This window comes from Phyllostomus discolor, chromosome 5 (assembly GCF_004126475.2).
Source record: "Phyllostomus discolor isolate MPI-MPIP mPhyDis1 chromosome 5, mPhyDis1.pri.v3, whole genome shotgun sequence".
Lineage (NCBI taxonomy): Eukaryota > Metazoa > Chordata > Mammalia > Chiroptera > Phyllostomidae > Phyllostomus > Phyllostomus discolor.
The window spans coordinates 118,144,645-118,160,362 of record NC_040907.2 but is presented as its reverse complement, the minus strand read 5'-3'; the positions used below and the strand labels follow the sequence as shown (position 1 = coordinate 118,160,362).

The 15,718-nt window shown below is 54.3% G+C and overlaps 1 protein-coding gene across 4 annotated transcripts in view; it reads left to right on the top strand.

The window, feature by feature from the left end:
- ZMIZ1 (zinc finger MIZ-type containing 1) overlaps positions 1 to 15,718 on the top strand; it is a 225,645-nt gene that overhangs the window by 76,781 nt on the left and 133,146 nt on the right. For all 4 annotated transcript variants that reach the window (XM_036026757.1, XM_036026759.1, XM_028513299.2 and 1 more), the window contains exon 3: positions 7,957 to 8,037. The gene's annotated coding sequence lies outside the window, so the exon portion shown is untranslated. The remainder of the gene's footprint in view (positions 1 to 7,956; positions 8,038 to 15,718) is intronic.

Below are 15,718 nucleotides of genomic sequence, written 5' to 3'. Positions count from 1 at the left end.
ACAGTACTTTCCTTTGTCCAGCATTTATAAATCTGGGCCTTGGCCACCACTGCAGACTGGCCTGGCCCACTACGGCAGAATCCCAGAGGGATGCCTGTTTGGAGAGGGTGACCGCCAGGGGACTGGCCCCTGGCCCAGGAATGGGGTCATTGGGAACACTTGGTGCTAGGCGGTTTGCATGTGCCACTGGGCGTGCTTGTGCCCTTCAGTCTCTTGATCATCCTGCCTGCCTCCTTGAGTGGAGGGAGCACAGGGCCTGGAGTCCAGGCTGCCCCATGGAACTGACTGCTGATGGTGCTGCCGAGCCCTGTATTAATCATTGGTGTGTTGTAGGCTCCGCCACTTCTCCAGCCAGGATAGCCCCAGTTGAGGAAACAGACCTGGAGGGACAGGTGACTTGCTCCTCAGGCGAACCTCCAACACCAGAGTTGGCCTTGGGCCCATCCTTGTCCTTCTCCAGACTTACCTCCCCTCCTCTGTGAGATGGCAGTCTTGGACTCAGGACCTTCAAGGACTCACCTGAGAGCCTCTGCCAGGCCCCATTAGTGCTGCAGAAGATTTGGGATTGGGGCCATCCCAGGGGTGTTTCTCCAGGGCAGCCTTCAGATGGGCAGTGCAGGGCCAGGTGGCAGGTGCCAGGTGCCAGGCCACCACAAGTAGGACAGAGGTGAGAGACAAAGCCCCTAACATGGGGCCATTGGCAGAAAATTCCATTCTGATTACTCACATTGGGAGTGGCAAATGCCCAGGGGGGTGCTTGAGACCCTGGTTTGGCCAACTCTAGCTAGGTGCCCCTCTGAGCAAGACCCTGGCCCTGACTAAGGGGGAGGCTTTGCCCACCCCATGGGGCCTAATGAGAGGGTGGATGTGGAAGAGAGCACCTAGCACAGAGCTTGCACCTAGAGGATGCTCAGTGCCTGGCCTTTCTGTGGGAAGGAATCGGGCCCCTTTTCCAGGAGTAGGTGGACCTCATGAACCCCATCTCCAGGAAGCAGATCCACTGGGCCTGCTCCTGAGTTGGCTCCAGAAGGGACCTGATGCCGGGATTCATCTTCCCAGTGTCCCAGGTCTTTCTCCATATCTGTGATAAGGGGTCCAGTGCCTCTACCCAGGGCAAGTCCCGAGTCTACACTTGACAGCAAACGTAAGCCACTGATGATAACGATAGCCCTTATTTATTGAGCATTTCCTGTGCAAGTGCAATATGGGAATAATATTGGTAAGTCCTTACAATTCTGGAGAGTAAAGGATTCTTGCTAACCCCATTTTACAGATGAGGAAACTGAGGCCCAGATTTACTTAGCTTATTACCCAGCATTATATACCTCAATAAGTGACAGAGCTGAGGCCCTGACTCTGGTATGTAAGAACCTAAACCACACCATGCGCCATCAATCCATGTGTGCCCTCGCCCTTGATTAGAGGAGAAATTGTTCATTTGATGACTTGGAGAGAGAGGAGACCCGTTTCTCTTCCTCTAATATGAGTGGCCCACAAGCCTGAGCCAGTCTTCTGGTTAGGAGGTGTTGACTAGGGTGGTCAGGTAAGGCTTCCAGGAGGAAGTGAGCCTCCTGCTCCATCTCCCTTTCCCAGGTGGGAATGTGATGCAGACTGACAGCATCCAGTCCCTGACTGGGCCTGGGTTCAAACCCTGATGCCACTACTTACTGCCCTGTAAGCTTGGGTAGGACCCTTCCTCTATCTGGTCTCATTTGCCCCTTCCCACAAGGCCAGTACCAAGGGGCTGAGCTGGCTTGGTGAGGGAAGGCACACACAGGTGCAGCATGAGCCAGAGCACCTGAGAGGCAGGATAGGTGGGCATCATTCCTCAGGCCTGGTGATGCCCACTGAGTAAACAGGACTCGAAGGCCTGACAGGGTGTCTGGAGCAGGTGCCACTCCAACATGGCCTTGAGAACACAGCAAATCATGATTGGGCATGGAGTGAAGCCTTGGAGGGGCCCCAGGGATGTCTGTGTGTGCCCCTGCCCCTTGAATGCACCTGTCTCTTGCTTGCTGAGGCCACATATAATTCTTTTTTCAGCCCAAAGCTTTTATCCTGCCAAGCCTCTGGACCTTTGCCCAGGAGAGGGGCCCTCCTGTATGAGAGACTCTGCACAAGAGGATGATGCCTCTGACCCCTGTTTTGTTGCCTGGCTGAACTAGGCACACACTTCAGCACTCTGTCCTAGGATTACCTGCCTGTATATAGGCTGGGCAAATGAACAGGTTGGCCTTTGGCTCTGCCTTCGTTTTCCCCACCTACCCATCCCCGACTTCTTTCTTCTCCTTCTTTCCCTCCTCTGGCAGATAGTAGGCATTGTCATTAGTTGTTGAAAGAAGGAAATGGATGGGTGGGTGGATGGATGGAATGAACAAATGAAGGAATGACCCCATAGAAATTAGTTTATAGCTCCTGTTCTCAAAATGAGGAAACAAAGTCTCAGAGAGGTGGGTAGAGAGGACAGTTTTGGCGCCCCCACCCTTCTCCAGCACCTGCTCTCTAGTGCCCTCCTGGTGTCAGGGTGTGGCCCTGGTTTGCACTGGCCCTCTTCTGTCCACTGGAGCTTTTTCCACCTGGAGGCATTCCTGAGGGCCCAGCAGCAGACTTGCCAGGCCCACACTTCAGCCTGGCATTCCATGTCTCCAGCAGGTCAGCTGAACCCTGCTAATCTGTCTTTCTGAAGATTTCAGAGGAGAGAAGCAAGTGGAAAACTTAGGGGCATGTAGCAGGGGGCTGGGCCCTGATACACTGGGCTTCCTTGGACCTGGGAGTGGGCAAGCTGTCAGAGCAACTTCTGAGGAAGTAAAGACAGACAAGATTATTTAACCAAGGGCACCTTGTGAGTCTCATGCAGCCCTGCCCAGAAGGGCCCCTCAACCCCAACCAACCCACTCACTGAGGCTGTTTGGTTATCTGTTCCTTAAGGCCAACTTCAGCTACTGTTTTTTGGTGGAAAGACTCAGGATTTCAGTCCTCCCCTGAGCATCAGTGCTACCCAAGTCCCTGAGCTCAACCCTACTGTGCCTGGAGTAAATATGACAAGGGTCTCACAGCTGGAGAGGTAACAAGACACTCAGTTTTGATTACTCAAGGAGAATGAAAGAAACACCACCAAATATCCTGGAAGTTCAGAAAAGGGAAAAATCACTTGGCGTGGGGGCTATCCAGGAAGGCAGCCTGGAGGAAGAGGTCTTTTACGCATGGGAGGATGGACCCGATGAGTAACACAGTGCTGTTGATAGTTCAGTTTGGGGTGAGGCAGTGCATGTTCTACCACTTCCAGCTCTGTGACCTCTGGTCTTTGCTGGGCAGTTTCTTCATCTGTAAATGGACTTCACAGCTCCCTGATGACAGGGTTGTGCTGAGGGTGGAACAAGGCAACGAGAGCCACTGCGGTTGGGGGGGAAGAGCCCTGGAAAGTGGGAAAATTGCTGAGTGTGTGGCAGACGGAGTTGCTCACTCCATGGGCAAGGGCTTTGTGTGTGTGTATGTCTCTGTGTGTGATTAGTAGCAGGTATGAGGAGCTGCCTGAAGGGGGCCAATAGGTAGCATAGGTAGCCCCTTCCCCACCATCACACTGGCTTCCACCAGGCCCAGGCCGCTCCTCAGTCTGACTCTAACCCATGTCTCCATGTCTGGATGCCTCCCCCTAACCCCTAGCATGGTGAGGTCAGAGAACATGTATTCCAGGAATGTAGGAGGTGGGGCAGCCGGCAAGGTCTGGATAACCATCCGGGTAAATATTTGCCTTGCTCCTGGAGCCAGCACTGGCGACCAGGGGAGGACAGGGCCTGCTCCAGGGTCATGTAAGGGGAGGCTTCCCCGGGTGGGTCTCAGGTGCATGAGCCCATGTCACTCCAGAGAGCCTGGGAGCTGGGTCTGAGGCCACTGTTTCCATACAGGGCCAGAGACAGGGCTCCTGACTATTTGACCCTGACCAGCAGCTGCTTGGCCCATCTGTAAGAAGGGGATCGGAACAGCTGCAGCTCCAGCTCAATGAGGAGGGTCAGAGTGGCCAGAGCTGGTTCAGGTCAGTTTAGCCAGCAGAGCAGCAGGTTAGATCCGGTTTGGGTGCTCACATGACCAGAGTTCTGGCCAACAGTTGGCCACTTATGACCTTGAGCAGTTACCCCTCCCCCAAACTTTAACAGCCACCATTGGCTGACCTGTTCCTTACTCTGTGGCTCCTGTATCTATACACCCAAAGTCTCGTTAAGCCCTCACAGCCACCAGGGCATGAGGGGAACTTCTGTATGACTTAGCAGCAGGTGACAGGAGCCCTGAACTCTTGACAAGTGCCATCAGTGTAGCTTCCTGCCATATGGACCTTACTGGGGTAGTCTGGCCCACTCCCCAGTTGCCTGTGGGTAGGTCAAGGTCAGGCTTTGTGGGTCAGCCTAGAGCCTCCCTTCGTGGATGAGTAACTGGAGGAGCAATTAGCCCTTGTTTAGAGCAAAGATGGGGTCTCAGAGGTGCTCAAGATCACCTAGCATAAAGGGCAAGCAGGGATTCAAACCCAGCTCTCCCCACCCTTCCCCTCGACCTCAACACTGAAGACAGGGCCAGGGCTCCAGCCTATAATGTGGTCTCCCAACCCTTGACAGCCATAGAGAAAAACTAGTCACTTAGCTTCAGGCTAGTGCCACAGGCACAGAACCTCCTGGTGCCCACATCCTGGACACCCTGTGATGCAGGCACCTCTCCTCCAGGAATCTGGGGTCAGCCCTGCATCTGTCTGGGCCAGCCCCAGCCCCAGCCCCAGCCAGAATGGCCTGGTGCCTCCATCCAAGCCTACACCCCACTCTTCCCAGGGATCCCAGGAGCCAAGGGGATGGGAAGGTGGGTGTTGTTGGGAGAACCCATTTGGGTCCTGCAACAGTCTCTGACCCAGGTGACTTCTGTCATGTCCCAGACCCTGTCTTGCTCTGCAGAGTGGGTGCCCATTACTGCCTTGCCCTGGCCAGGGAGCTCAGACACTTGGTGAGAGTGAAGGCAGGTTTCAGCCTGCAGTCTGCACACCACCCCATCCTGCCCTCACAGTCAGACACCGCCCTGCAGTCAGGGGCCTGCTCCTCTATCCACCCCCAGAGTGAGAATCCTGAGCTGAGGATGCCCACAGGACCCTCTGGGCAGTGGAGCACCATCCCAAGGGGAAACTGGCTGGCCCCACCAACCCAACTAGACCCTGAGGCTTAGGCTACACCCACTTTATGGCACTGAGTGCCTTTTAAGCAGAAAACACTTCCCTGCAGTGGACCCATGTTGTTCATGGCTGTGGTCTGGTCAGGCTCTGAGCAGGACACCTGCTTCATCCCACTGTTTCTTCTCGGTCTCACCAGGTAGCCAAGCCCGCATGAGGTGTGGCCTCACCTAAGGTTGCTGAGGTGAGGGATGAATGATATTGCCTCTGTCTTCACAGCCTGACCCAGGCCTGAGTCCCCCACCCCTACTCCCACCTGATGGCACCCAGTGTGAGGGGCTTCCCAGCATGGTGACAGGGAAGCCTGAGTGCCCAGCACTGGTTCTGAGCAGCACTGCTGAGCAGCTCCAGGGCTGGGTAGGGTGTGGGCTCCCTGGCTGGTCACCTTAGTGGGCAGAGTATGAGTGGGAACAGACCACCTGCTTATGTCACAGCTCTGTTCTTAATCTTCTTCAGCTCCCTGTTACCTATGTGTAACCTTAGGAAGTTATGGGAGGCTCTCTGGGCCTCAAGCTTAATTTGGAGATTCTAGCTTAGTTTCTACAGCATAGCCTTTTATCAATGGTTAAAGAAACATCCCAGGCAGAACCCACTATACAATGAATAAAGGCCAGGATCCTACTCCTCTGTCTTTCCCAGGTGGGGGTCCAATGCAGGCCCATTAGGAAGGGTGTCTGTCCCCCACCAGGGCCCCAATCACATCTTGGTGCCCCAGGTGCGGTGCCTTCACCATGTGACCTTGGCCAGGCCTGTTTGTCCCTTTGCACAAGCCCACACCGAAGAACTGGATGGCTAGGAGCAGCAAGGCGCACGTGCGCTGTGTGAGCCCCATCGCCTCTGAGAGGCAGGATGGGCGGGCGTGTTCCTTGAGGCCTGGACAATGCTCACGGAGTGAGTGAGCACTTTCCGGCTCTGGCTTCTGTCTCAGCTGCCAAAATAATTATTTTCTCTTTGTCCACGGGTCTGTGGGCTGGCTTGCCGTTAGGAAAGGCCTGAGCTCGGGGCAGAAGGGAAGCAGGAGGCTGATTCCATTTCTGCCCCAGCCACTGACTTGCTGTGTGACCCTGGGATGGGGGCAGTGACTGCCCCTCTTTGGGCCTCAGTTTCCTCCTCTGTAAAATTGGAGAGCAGGAGTCAGTGGACTCGAGGGCCATTTGTGTTCCCATGGTGAGCAGAATTTGGGGACTGCCAGGGCCAATGGGTCAAGACATGGAGACATTTTTCTATGCTGAGGTGGGGATGGCAGCTTTGGGAGCTCAGGGCTCAGGGACCCACTGCACCATAGAGCCCTGTGCCAGCCCCTGCCAGGTAATTTGTGCTTCAGCTGGCGTCCCTAAAAGCTGCCTGCGTGTCACATACCTAATACAGTTTGTGCAGCTCTGAGGGAGGTCCCTCATCATCCCTGTATCCCTTCCCACAGGTGAGGAAACTGAGGCACTGAGAGGTTTAAGAAACTTGCCCAAAGGCACCCACTCGGTAAGAAGATGAAACCAGGACTAGAACCAGATCATTTTTATTCCTGAGCCCACATCTCCACCACCAGGCTGTGGTGCCTCTTAGAGAGGGAGAGCCCACTTTTCTCCCTGGCAGCCCTGCCTGCTACACAGTGAGGTGTGGCCTCGGTCAGAGGCCTCTGCCAGCCCTCCAGGACATGTGGGAGCCCACGGTTACTATGGTATGAGCACTCCCTCTCCCACAGTTGGCCACATGCCTCAATCTGAGCTGTGCTCAGCCCTGCAGTCAGGTTTCCCATTTCTAGAGCAGGGCACACAGGTGTAAGGAACGTGGAGATTGGCTGGAGCCACTCAGAAGGGTGCCGTCACAGCTGGGACTCAAGTGAGGGCCCTGTGGTTCCCACTCTACCTGGCCTGGCCTTTGGGTCTGCTCCTCCTAGATTGCCATGGGACCCCATGAGTATGGGGGGGAGGGAGAGAACTAGGGGCCTATGGAGAAGATGGGCCAGCTGGACCCCCCATAACAAAGGTAATCATGCCCCTACAGCCCCATTGTTTCCTTGAAGCCCAAGCCACTGGGGGGAAGGGGTGTCTGTGCCTCTTCCGCCCTCTCGCCCCTTCATACCCAGTTCACCCACCACAGTGCTCACTCTCAGGTCGTCCACTGGACAAGCTTTTTCCCCTGTCTTGGAATCTTCACATATACTATTCCCTCGTCCTGAAATGCTGTTCCGTGCATCTTGACCTGCCTTTCTCTAGCTGATTCTTCAACTTTACTTCCCCAAAGAGGCCCCCCTAAACCTAGAGTCTATGCTGCATAGTCCCTGTACTCATTAGTTCTGGCAGACACCATTTATTTGATTCTCTGCTCATTATCAGGGCAAGTACCACTATCCTGTTCATGGCTCTGGTGTTTGTTAAATGTTTATTGAGTGAATGAATGAATGCCTAGTGCTTCTGTCACCGTACATTCTTAGATCATCCCAGAATCCCTGAGAGAGAGATTGTGATCCCATTTGACAGGTGAGGAAACTGAAACCGAGAGGCCAGGAGCATATTCACAATCACATAGCTGGTAACTGACAGATGTGGGGAGTCAAGGGCCTGTTTGCACATGGGCACCCTGTCATTGTGCCCCTTTCCCTCTTGGTCCCTCAGATTCCCCATCTGTGGAATGGTGGTGATTCGGTTTTGCCAGCAGTAAACTTTCCAGTAGGTGGGTGGATGGGCTGTAGCAGCATGCTCAGTTCCAGGGCCTGAGCCAAGAGTGGGCCTGCTGACCATCCCTTCTCATTGCAGCAGGATGGAGCTGGAGTGAGGCAGAGGCACCTCGAGCTGCTGGCCGGCACGTGGGACGCTGGTGATTCTCAGGTCACTGAGGTAGGTGTATAGCTGAGCAGGCAGGATCAGCTTGGCCTGCTGCTTGGGGAAGGAACAGCTGTGTCCTGAGTCAGGGATAGATACTGACCCCAGCGCACTGTGCCTTTGACTGGGGCCTCAGCCCTCACAGGCAGAATTGGGTGCAACCACCCTGGTGAGACCTTGTCAGCCCCTAAAAGGACCTTCAGGGGCCTCATAGGCCTAGTCTTTCTCTAGAGAGGCTGCCAGGGGAAGGTGTGGGGGGATACACTCAAGGAGACGGGCAGGTTTTGTGTCCCCAGCCATGACATAGCAGCCCTGTCTGTATACCACTCTGAACCCCATGGCATGTGGGCCTCATGTGCTGAGCAGCATGGCAGCCATGGAGGAGGAGACCTGGGGAGCAGAGGCCTGTTTATTGAAATGGGTGCTATGGCTGCCTCATCCCCTTCTGTCCCAGAAATGTGCTGAGGTGTGCCCGTGAGCACTCACACATCTCTGGGTGCTGGTGTCAGAGTGCCTGCATTCAAATCCTAGCCCTGCCACTTATCCATCATGACCTTGTGCATTTCTCTGTGCCTTTTATAGACAATTTACCTGTCTATAAAAGAAGGATTGGGATTGTAGCCACCTGCACAGGCACACCCAGCACACAGTAAATGCTCAGGTTATGTCATTGTTTTCCTCAAGGATACTGCAGCCTTCCTCCTTCCCATATGCTTCAGGTCCTCAGGAACCAACAAATGCCAGGATGGACACACACTGGCCCTCCAGCCTGAGACGAGCACTTGGGCCCCCAAGGAGCTCCTGAGGTCCTGAGGCTAAGCCTCATAGGCAGGCCCTTGGCCTAGACACCAGCGTGTCTTATCACCAATCGGCATTTCATGTTGATCACACTTGGCCTTGTGCCAGAGGGTGATTTGTGTGATCCTCCTGTGTGGCTTCCCAACCCAGAGACGAGAAGCCTTCACAAAGATGCTCACTTGGGCCAGGGCCCTTTGTGCCATGATTCGACGACCCAGTTAGGGGAGCCAGAGCCTTTGCCCTGGCATGAGGCCTTGCTGGTTTGTCTCCCTGCTGCCCTCGGCTTCTCCCCTCAGCCCCCACTGCGCCCAGGTGCTGAGAGGCAGGGCCAGGCGAGCCCTGGGCATCCTCCTTGCTTCATTCTGGCTCTGGAACCAGAGAACAGGTCTTGGTCTTCCTTCCTGCTGTCAGCTATGTGACCTTGGGTTAGTCCTTTCCCTTACAGAACAGTCAGTTATCATCTTAAAATGAGGATAATTATACCAACATAGCTGAGAGTGCTGTTGTGGGGATGCTTAGAAGCCTGGTATGTTTTTAAATGGTATAGCTTAATGAGAGTCTACTGTGTACTAGGTACTATGAGCCTTAAATACATATTTCCCCTACAGTTACCCTGAGGAGGTATGTTTAATGCCTCATTCTCCAGAGGCCCAAAGTGGTTAAGAAACCCATAGAGCTATTAAGTGGTGGAGTGGGGATTTGAACCATGGTGCCTTGGAATTATGCATCACAGGATGCCTAAGAGGCCAGGGGCACAGCCACCGGGCAGATTCTCAGTAGGTGCTCAGGAAACCACCTCCATTTCTGCCTTGTAGCCTTTGCCCAGACCTTCAAGCCCAGCTGCCCTCAGAGCCAGAGGGTGGCCCCTGAAAGCTGGCAGACTACCCCTCCCTGGAGGGCCTGCTGGCAACTCAGTAAGGCTGTGGGAACCCACTGCTAATTGTGAGGTAACCTTTGAAATTCTCCTTCACGGTGGGTTCTCTTTTCGGATGTTTTTCAAGGTAATTCATTCCCTTTCCAGAAATTGCCAGTGGCGGAGCATTAGGCAGCTGGTAATTAATCATAGGAGTGGCTTGGAGTATATTCTTTAAGAAAAAAAAAAGAAAAGAAAGAAACAGAAAACCTTGGTGGAAAAGAAAAGAAAAGAAATCCACTCCAAGGCAAGGCCGGTAATCAATACCTTTGTGTCCTAGAAACACCGAGGATGGGAATGGTGGGCGGTGGCTTTCTCCCTTTTTCCCAGAGGCTGGCAGATGGTCAGTACTTGCCACAGCCCACTTGAGGCTCTGCCCAGGACCCCTGGTTCCCTGGGTGACTTTGAGCAAGTCTCTGCCTTTCTCTGCACTCAGCTCTGCCACCTGTTAAATGGGTGAAGGGCAGACTAGAACAGAATATTAAATGATTATACTTGTTCATGATGACATACTAGTGCCTGGCACATGGTAAGTGCTCAGTTGATATTTATTGAGTAAATGAATGAAAGCTTATCTTGGGTCCTTGTTGGCTATCATAAGGCAAGGAGGTGGTACTGATTGGAGGACATCTTTTCTCTAGTTCTGTTATAATTCAGAGTAACAGCCAGGGTGATGGGTCAGCCCTGCCACTTTCCAAAATAATGATGAAAAGACAGTCTTGCCTAGTGGATTGGCCCACAGCTCAAGCCCCTCAGCAACAACCACACTGTCTCTCCTTCACATCCTCAAGTTGTACTTCCCAAGAGTCTGAGCTGTCTGGAGATTTTTTTTAAGCTGCTTTCTGGGCAGATAATGAGTTCCTCATCACTAAAAAGCATGCAAGCTGGGGCCTTGGGACTGTATAGGACACTCAGGCAGCAGATTTGAGGGGCTCGGGGCATTCCTGAGTCTGGGACAGCCCATGAGGCTCTCTAAGATGGACACTGGGGAGGCTGGACTGTCAGAGAGGGCAGCCCCTCTGCTTTAGAGTCCCTTCCCAGAGGCTCCTTAGCTAGGCCAGAGGAGGCAACTGAAGTGTGTGTTGTTTGCCTGTGCAGGGCATACATGCTTTGGTGCCTATTTCCTTGGAGACAAGGAGCATGTGTAAGGGGTATGTGTGTGCTGGTATGTGCCATGAATGAGTATGAGGATGTGCATAGAAATATGTGTGAGTGTGCAAACGAAGGAGAGTATCTATCCATATGTGAGTGCCACCCATCCCATCCCCCACTCACAGCTCCCATCAAGACCCTAGCATCTCAAGCTATTGCTATATAAGGCGTGGCTTGGGCCTCCCATTCAGACTGGCCAGCAGGGCCTTGTCACTGCATTGACCATGGCAGAGTTGACTGTGGTGGGACAAGATAAGCTCCTGAGGGACCCTGGAGGGGAAGCATGCCCAGGTCAAGAGCGCTGATCTCCTTGTCCCCCTGCTGGCCATTTTGGCAGCTCCCCACATTCAGGGAAGGAGACAGTGCTTGGAGGCCCCTGCCTCCTGCTCTGGGCTGCCAACCCCTGAGTGCCTGGTCTGACGTGTCCAGGTGGGCCCAGTCGCCATGTGGCAGATGCCTGTGCTCAGTGGCCACATGTGGCTCCTGGCTGCTGTGTCAGACAGCACAGCCTTGGAGGGCCCAGGCTTCTTTGCAGGTAGAGAAATGGAGGCTGGGGAAGGCAGTCTTGCAAATGAGAGTCTGCAGAGCAAATATGCTTTTTGTAGGCAAAGCTGCTTCTATTCTGCCCTCCAAAATAAGGAACAGAGGCACACCCCACTGGTCAGAAAGGTAAATTGAGGCAGGCAGGACTATAGCTAGCACCCAAGCTAGCGAACCTCAATCCTGGTAGAGGGCTCCTCCCATTCCCCCTGTGGTGGGTCCAGTGTTCCAGGGCCTCTCCACCTGACCCCCAGCAGCCCGGACTAAAGTGCCTGTTACAGGCTGTGCCACATGGGGTCAGTCCTGCCCCTGGTCACTCCCAGCTCCCTAATGGCAAGCACACAGCCTAGAGTACAGAGGTTCTGATGGTGACAGCACCCAGCCCCTCCCATGAAGGGAGGACCCCTATCCCCCACTCCTCTCACATCATCCAGGGTGCAGTGGGGGTTGCAGAGGTGCCCAAAGAGGTTTCCCACAGGGTTGGGGCTGCATAGGGCAGGCAAGAAGGGGCTCCCTGGAGCCTGGCCCTACCCCTGCTAGCCTAAAGGGGCTCCCCAGAGATGAGGTGTTTCTCAGGAGCCAGGTAGGCAGTGCAACAGCCCCTCCAGAGACAACCCCCCAGAGCCATTTTTCTTCTTTGTTTCCCATAGCCCCTTCTGCTGTACTTTGCTCCTCTCTGGTGACTCGTTTGCCTCTCTGCTCAGGCAGGATGGGTGGAAGTCACAGAAGGTGCTGGTGCTGGGCCTGTCCTCACTCCATGAATGCCCCACTGCAAGCAGGGATAGGGCCACAGCCTCAAGAGGAGCCCCCGCCAAGGGTCTGCCTCCTTCCAGCATCGGGGGGCAAAGAGTTTATGTGCACTAAGCTAGCCCAGGGAGACCCAGCCATCCCCTCCACCAGCCTTTCCTTGTCTCTGCTTCTCCAAGCTGGCCACCTGCTGTGTGCCTGGATAGACTGTAAGCCTCTTGAAGGTTCAGGCAGGCTCTGAGCCATGTCCTCAGCCCAGTGCCTGGCACGCCGGGACTAAGGATTCTGAGGTGGTACACAGGCTCTGTGAGAAACAGTGTCATGTACTGCATGGCACAATTGGCCCTCTCAGCCTCCGCTCCCTAGGCATCAGGTCCACTTGACAGGTGTCTCAGTTCTGGGCTGTGGCAGTGCAGGCATAGGGAGGAGGCAGTGACCTCAGTGTGGTCCCACAGGGGTCAGTCCATCCCGACTATTGGGCAGACCATGCCCCAGAGAACCCTCTAGAGCCTCTGGGGTTATGGGGGCTGCACATGCACCACCACCACCACCACACCACAGACACCACCCTCTGCCCCCAAAGCTGGTTAATGGGAATCTAAGGAAGCTTTTCCTTCACATCTGTCTTTCCTGGTAAGTGCTTCCCACCCTTCTTCAGTTCCGGCTTGGGAAGCGGCACATCTTGCCTCCCAGCTGTTGAAGACCCTCCACTGCTTCCCAGAGGCATCTTTGGGGACCTCGTTTGGAGACTGTGGGAAGATTTTTGCTTCAGAGCTTTGTGGAATGCTCCCATGGTGCCCCCTTTGTTTGGCCCATACTCCAGTGGGACAGTCTAACCTATGACAGCTCTTAGTGGGTGGCCTGGTGAGCTCGCTCAGCCCTGCCCCTACCCAGACTCCCCCCGCCCCCAGGCCCTTGTAGCTGCCTGGGGAGCCAGCCCCTTGAGCCCCTGCCCTCTCAGCTGAGTAGCCCAGCCATCCTCTGGCCCACAGCTCCAGGGTGGCCAAGGATTGAGCCTTGAAGACTTTGATGAACTGGAACCTATAAATAATGTAGAACATTTTTCTCTGTGTGCAGAAAACACAGAAACAGCACCCTGGCATCCTTTAGCCAGCTCAGTCTGTTCTCAGTCTCAGCTCCAGGAGGGCTGATCTAGGTCACCTCATGCCTGCCAGGTCTCCTCTAGCTGCTGCTTGCTCACCTCCCCTGCTGGAGAGCTCACCACCACAGGTCACTCGTGTAAGTTTCAGTGTGGTAAAGGATACAGGGTGACATGTGGTTAAGGCATCGGTTTAAGAATAGTCGGTTGTGGGTTCAAATCCCTGCTCTGCTGTCTTTCAACTGGGTAAGTCTAGACAACCGACTTCATCTCTGAAACCCCTAGTTTCCTCATCTGTAAAGTGGGGAGAAGCCTGCCCCACTGTAAGAAGTGCTGTGGGAATGGAATTCAACTCTAGTTATGCTGGTCTTCTCTCTTAACAGTAGACCAGTGCCCTCAGGGAGCTGCCTGCTGCCTCTCAGCCCGGGGGCATGTGCTTGAGAGTAGTGTCCTTAGCTCTGGTGCCCAGATACTTCCCTCCCCAGGGATACTGGCCTCTCAGGTCCTCACTGCAACTCTTGAGTGGGAACTTTCTGGATGACACTTCAAGATAGAGACACAACATATGCAGGCCATGTAGGCACTTACTTAAATGCAGATTCCCAGGCCCCTTTCCTGGAGTCTGATTCTCTGGGTATGGAGTTGAGCCCAGGGCTCTGAATGTTTAGCCATGCTCCATATAATACCTGTGACAGGCCAGCCTGGGACACACTGCTGCCTGCATTGGGGAGCTGGCCTAGAGACAGGGCCCTAGACTGTGCCATAACCTCTCTGGGTGACTTTGGAAAAGCCTGTCCCTGTCTGTGGCTCAGTTTCCTCATCAATAAACCAGGGTTTAGTTGATCTGTAAGGGCTGTGCCTGCTCTTAAAACTCCATATTTATCTTCATGCCCATGGAGTTCGGTTAATGCTATAATGATAATAGAACATAAAAATAATAAAATCATTTTTAAAATATCATGACTATTTTAAGGACATTCCCTGGTGTCCCCTCTGTCAGGCTCCCTGAGGCAGATCTGTGGGTTTCAGCCCCCTCCCCTCTGGCCACAGAGCATTCAGGTCAGCAACACCTGCCAGGCAGAGAGCCCCGGGGACAGAAAAGCTATTCCTTGGGTGTGACTCGAAGTTTAGTGGTGGCTCTCCTGGGCTCTCCAGGAGGCCTGAGATCAGCGGGTATCTTCCAGGTGCACTCAAATCTGAGGTCACTTCTGCAAGCTGAGCCGGACTACTAACCTGGAGCCAGCCTAGGGAGGCAGGGCGGAATGCATTCACCTGACTCCTCTGAGGGGCTATGGAGCCTTATTAGTTAAACACACTTGGAAGCCTGGCATGTCAGAACTGGAGGAGGGCCCTGTGGAACCCCTTCTTTTTGTAGGTGGGAAAACTGAAGCCCAGAGTAGAACATGCCTTGCCAGGTCACTCGGGGAGATGGTGGGGCACAGACCTGGAACCCATGCCTCTTGGCTTACAGACTGGCGCCTGGACTGTGCCACTCCCTTCCATGAGCAGTCCATCTGGGATGGGCAGCCCCACCAGACCTGAGCCTTAAACCAGGCTCTGTAGCCTCTGGGAAGAGACGGGGCCACCTCAGGACAGGGACCAAGGGGCCAACTTCCCCTGAACACCAGGGCCTTTCGACCCAAAATCGCAGCCTAAATCAACAGACACTGCTCTGCTCCCAGGTCCTCCTGCCCCAGCCAGGTCACCCCCCATGGAAGTTTTCCAGGAATATCCACACAGAGGGCAGCATGCTCCTAAAATGAAAAGGCTCTCACTCCCTGGCTTCCTCCCACTTTCCACTCACTGGTGCTCAAGGGAGTTAATAAGCAGAGGTGAAAAAGTGGCCCTGTCCTAATAAGACCTCTCTTGAGGCGGCTGGGCCCTGGCAGGTGACAGAGAAGGAATTATTCACTGCCGGGGCCTTCAGCCCTGGCCTGGGATGATCATCAGGGCCTGGGGCTCGCAGTCTGGGCTGCACTGTCACTCCCACAAGGGACTGGAGCTCCTCTGACCGTTGGCATCATTCTTGCACAGCAAGCCTAGGGGCGGGTGGCTCTGTCTCCTCTCTGGGCTGGAAGCCCAGCTGAGTCCTCCGTTCATCCCTGGCAGCTGGTACAGGGCCGAGGCCTCTGCACAAGCCAGTTCCTCCTCCCTACACTCTCTATCTGCAGTCAGTAAGTCAGTAGCATTTAGTAAGCACCCACTGTTTGTGTGGGTCTGTGCTCAGCTCTTGGGGAAACAAGGAAGTAGAAGATTCTTTGCCAGCCCTCAGGTAGCGCACATTCTAGGCCAAGGCTCACATGCAGGGAACAGAATTAGCAGTACCCAGGGCCAGGGAAGTGTTGAGACTCAGGAGGAGTCCCTGGGGGATGGGGGTCATGGAAAGCTTCTTGGGGGAGGCTGATGGGAGTAGAATGATACACAGAATTTCAAGATATGAGTGGGGC